Source organism: Marmota marmota, unplaced genomic scaffold, assembly GCF_001458135.2.
Source record: "Marmota marmota marmota unplaced genomic scaffold, marMar, whole genome shotgun sequence".
NCBI lineage: Eukaryota > Metazoa > Chordata > Mammalia > Rodentia > Sciuridae > Marmota > Marmota marmota.
Genome location: NW_025999870.1, coordinates 980,850 through 986,666, shown reverse-complemented (window position 1 = coordinate 986,666; position 5,817 = coordinate 980,850).

The window sequence follows — 5,817 nt, the reverse complement described above, 5'->3', positions numbered from 1 at the left end:
TAATCACATTGTTAACAACAATTCTACCAACAGATATCATCTTTTGACAGGACTTTGGACAGCTGGAAAAGTCCATAAAAAAACAGGGCTGCAGAGATGAACCAGAGCTGTTGGAGGACAAAAAGAGAGCAGCTCAGTCAATGAACTTGGAGGAACCAGGGTTTCCGTTTTTTTTTTTTTTTTTTGTGGAGATGAACACCTGAGGCTATATTAGCTTGATTCCATTAAACACCCAACCAACTTCCCCCTTTTCTGATTTCATGCTCAACAAACAAACTCCTGGTTGTAATTTGACTTCCCATGGAGTTTTGCCTACAGGAAAAGAAAGTTGCTGATGACTGCAGCTTTGAGAACTCCGGTCCAAGTCTTATTTATCTTGAGACATGAATAAAAATGTCTTTCTGATTTTATACGTTTGTCTCTTTAATTGCTCATCTAAATAGATCCACCTAAACATAATCTCTGAATCGACCAAGGAGAAGTTCGAATCCTGGATGATGATGGGTTCATCATGTAGTTAATGCCAGATCTCCTTGGAATTAAACATCTCGTTTGCTCTGCTTGAAAACCACTTTATGAAATTACCCCCCTCCCTCTACCAGTCGTAATGATAAAGCTTGGACAAAAATAGAAACCAATGGCTCCAATTGTTACAGAACCATCCAAAGATGATAGAATCAGAAAGGAACTTCAACTATAAAAGTGGAGAGGAAAACCAGGTAAGCTCTAAATTTACATAATTCTTCCCTCTGTGGGTACTTCCAGTTTCTCATGTGCACTCATGTGACATAGACCACAGGGAACAAGTGACAGTCCTGCTGAAGTGCACAAAAAGGAGAAACAGTGAAAGTTTGTGGCTGCACGGCTTCTAGAAAGTAATGAGAAATGTGAGAAGAAGGTGGGATATTGAGCAGGGAGCCCTAAAATTTGCATCAAAATTCCTACGCAGACTCCTGAAGGATGCATGTTCAGGACAACAACCCCAGGAAATCCACTGGAGAGCAGCCATTGGAAAGTTAAAGAACTCCACAGAGATGTTAGCGACTGCCTGGTGTTAAGAGTTTGAAGTTAAGTAGAGGGAATTGGCAAATACCCTGAGCTTATATAAAATATACATAAAATAGCAGAGGGTCACGCATCAGGAGTGAGGACCACATAATACAAGACAGTAGAACCAAAATACAGCAATCTTTAAAAAAAGGCGAAAGTAAAATTTCTCTCCAATGAAGTGCATCTGATGGTATTTCAACCACCTGTTAGAAAAAAAAATGAAACAGAATCTAGAGGGAAAAAACACCCTTCAGAGTCTCATATTAGTCTTAATATCTGTTAAGCAGCCAAGAAATAATTAGATCTGTAAAGAATCAGGAAAATGGAATCCAAAATCAAGGAGGGGAAAGGCCTATAGACAACTTCATAAATGGTTGGAGGTACTACGATGAGCATAGATAAGCACTTTAGCTAATATGAATATGTAAAAGGAATGATAGAAAAAATTGACAGAATGGATAGGCATAAGCAGAATTTCATCAGAGGAATGAAAACTAAACAAGAACTGAATAAGAAATCTAGAACTGAACAGGAATACATCCGGACTTCTGATTTCATCTCCGACAGATTAAGAACTTAGCAGTCATCAATTCTATCCTTAACACAAGAGAGAATTGCACAAGCTTTCTTCAGTGGTTAGTCTTGTACCTGTTGGAGATCGGAAAGTGACACCCGAAAGCCTGGTGCCTAGGGATACATTGGAAATAGAAGGGAATTGGAAGGCCTTAGGAGCTGCCTCTGAATCTAGGTCCCACTAACTCTCCTTTGTTACCCCCCAAGGCTCTTGTTCTTTAGAACCTTTTTGTCTATCCAAAAAATCATTTGCTCTGCTTCCCTACCTCTCTCCCCCACTTCCTTCTGCCCTATGAAGAGGATAGTCAAACCTCAACCATCTGACCCTACTTTATAATACATATTCTGCGTGGCCTTCATGCACATGTGCATGATAATCCATTTACATGCCCTTTTTGCTGTTAATCTCTCTATTGTCTGGTTTATTTCAGAAGAATTATCTATCGATCTTCAGGGAATGGAAAGAAACTTCTTTTGGCTCCTACAGACACATCAGAAAATTCAGGTTGCTGAGTAAACTGGTATCCAAACACTTGGAGCAAGAGGTTCATCCAGACGGACACAGCTGAGATCTGCTTATCTGGAGCAGAAGTAGTGAGATGCATAACCTGGCTCAGCAGGAGGCTAAGTAGGGACCAATGTGAGACAATCTCCTGCAGAGCAGACTTAGGAGTGACCTACTCACATCTGTGGGTTTTCACTCAAGGAAGCCCACAGTGAAGTTCTGAGAAAGGGCCTCTCCTGGTTGTGACAGGTGGTGCAGAAGAATCAGCATGTGAAATACATGTGTAATCTAGTGAAATAGTGTCTTGTATATACCTTGCTTTTTTGCAAGGTAAAAGATTTTGTCAATGCCACAATGCAGGGAAAGGTTATTCTCACTCCAACCCCCACATGTACCTTCCTAGCTCACCTAAGGGGAAAAAGAAAGAAGAAAACGTGATTGACAAGGATCAGTGCTTTGGATCAATAATCTGGGAATACTGCAGTCAGGAGAAGAAGTAGAGGGCAAAGGGGAGAAATTCTACACCACTGGAAAAGATGCTCTGAGGTGTCTGTATGAGCCTCCCACAGCAGAAGCCCCCTAGACATGGACAGGCCCATTAAAACACCAAGATTTAATCTAATTACAGAACAACCTTTCCCCTTGACGTGTTACCACATCAGGAGGGGCTAGGTATAGTCACAATGGACTACAGCTAAAGTGTTGGAAAACATGGATCCTCTTTAAAGAAGAGTATTTGAGGAAGTCCAAAGTCAAAAGCAAAGAAATATAATTTGAAGGCTCATGCATCTAAAGCTACAACAAATATTAAACACAACCTAACCCCTAACCAAGGTACCATAAATCCTGACAATAAATGTATAATGACCTCAGTTCCTATTACCCAATACATCATGTCTGGTTAGCAATAATAAATTACAGGGCATACTGGAAAGGAAGGGAAAACCATAGTCAGAAGAGACAACATAATCATCAAAATCAAACTTTAATAGGGAGGAGATGAACTACAGAACTGGAGAAAATATTTGCAAACCATATATCTGAGAAGGGATTATTATCCAAAATATACACGAACTCAAATGACCTAAAAAGTATGAAAACAACCTGGTTTAAAAATGGGCAAGGGACTTGAATAACATCTCAAAAGAAGACTCACAAGCAGTCTAGATGTCTATGAAAAGGGATACAACATCACTAATAACCAGGGAAATGAAAATTAAAACCGCAATGAGATGTCAGTTTAGACCCATTCGTACGGCAATTACGTAGAAAAAAAATGGCATTTGTTGGTGAGGATGTGGAGTAAAGGGAAACCCTGCTCTCAGTGGTGGGAATGTTAATTTTTTTGACATAACTTTTTTAATTAAATTATTTATTTATTCTAATTTGTTATACATGATGGCAGAATGCAATTCATTTCATATTCCACATATAGAGTACAATTTTTCAAGTCACTGATTGTACACAAAGTATCTTCACACCACTCCTGTCTTCATACAGGTACTTAGGGTAATGATGTCTAAGTTATTCCACCATTATTCCTACTCCCATGCCCCTCCTTTCCTCTCCCTCCCCTTTGCCCTATCTAAAGTTCCTCCATTTCTCCCATGCTCCCCTCCCCATCGCCATTACGAGTCAGCATCCTCATATCAAAGAAAACATTTGACCTTTGGTTTTTGGGGATTGGCTTACTTCACTTAGCATGATATTCTCCAACTCCATCCATTTACCTGCAAATGCTATGATTTCATTCTCTTTTAATGCTGAGTAATGTTCTATTGTGTATATATACCACAGTTTCCTTATCCATTGTTCTACTAAAGGGCATCTGGGTTTTACAGCCATTATGAAAAACAGTATAGAAGTCCCTCAAGAAATAAAAATTAGAACTTCCAGATGATCCAGAGATCCACTACTGGGCATATACCTAAAGGAAATTAAACCAGTTTGTCAAAGAGAGATTTGCACTCCCATGTTTATTACAGCATTGTTCACAACAGCTAAGATATGAAATCACATAAGTGTGGATAAAGAAGTATGATATGCAAACCATGAAATACTCTTCGGCCTTTAAAAAGAATAAATCCCTGTCATTTGCAACATGAATGAGCCTGGCTCAGTGAAATAGCCCAGAAAGATGAATGCTATATGATATTACTTATATGTGGATTCTAAAAGAATCAAACTTATATAAACAGAGAGAATGGTGGTTGCTAGGAGTTGGGAAGGGCAAGAACTGGGGAGGTGTATATCAAGGAATACAAAGTTTCAGTTAGTACAAAGGGATAAATTCAAGAGATCTCTTATATAATATGGTGACTACAGTTAACAACAATGTATTGTATGCTTGAAAATTATTAAATTATGTACTCATTATACAAAAAATGATATGTATGTGAGCTAATACATATTTATTGGCTCAAATTAGCCTTTCCATAATCAGCAAAATATCATTTTGTATACCATAAATATATACATTTTTATTTGTCAAATACAAAAAAAATAAAGTAGAATACAGAAATGACTCGTGTTGAAATTATCAAGCAGGCATTATTAAGTAACTATGACCAAGATGTTAAGAGACATAATGTCAAATACAGAAAATGTGAAATAAATGGGTAATATAATTAGAGACATGGAATTTGTAAGAATCGACACAAGGACATGCTAGAAATCAATATCATTGCAATAGAAATGAAGAAAGCTCCTGATGGCCTCATCAGGAGACTCACTATAACCAAGGAAAAAATAGGTGAGCTTGAAGACAGGATGATAGAAACTTCCCAAACTGAAATGCATGGAATTTCCCAAAACTTTCGAAACGTTTCAGAAGGTCTAACATACATGCAATTGGAACACCACGTCAAAAGAAACATTTGAAGTCATAATGGCTGAAACTCCACAATTAATAGCAAACACCAAAACGTGCATGCAAAGACTTAGAACACCATCTAGATAAACACCAAACACATCTGGACACATCATATTTGAAATGAAGACCATCGAAGACAAAGGGAGTATCTTGACTAAAGAACAAGGATAAAGTTTTAGAGCCAGAAATTAGCATCATAATTTAGCATCAGAAATCATGCAAGCAGGAAGAGAGTGAAAGATGCAAGAATGGAGTGAAATATTGGAAGTATTTTTGATGAAAATATAGCAGAAGTCTAGAATTAGGTAGCCAGAAAAATTATCCCTCATAAAAGAAGGAAATTTTTTTTTTAAACTTTCAGGAAAGAAAAGAAAAACCAAGGGAATCCATTTCTGGTAGTTCTGATCTATAAGATCTATAAGGAATGTGGAAGTGTTTTGGTTTTCTTTAAGGCAAACACAGTGATACAGGATGAAAATGTGGGTCTACATAAAGGAAAAAATCATCTTTAGAAGAGGCATCTTCTATCTAACAATTAAATTCTAGTTTTGTGTTTTTAAAGGAATGTGAATTTTTTTTCTTTTACATTCATTCTGAGAGGAAGAGACAAGCAATGATATACTTAACATTGCTATCACAGTGAAGTAGCTTTGACCAAAGATTAGCTAAAAAGAATCCAAAATCAGATGCCAGAGAATAGAAAAGAGACAAAGAATTTCTGTCCATATCCTGAAGTAAAAAGATACCCCTAAGTAATGTGAACCTCTTATTTTTATTGTAGCAAATGGGCTTCAATGACTCACTTACTTCTGTCAAA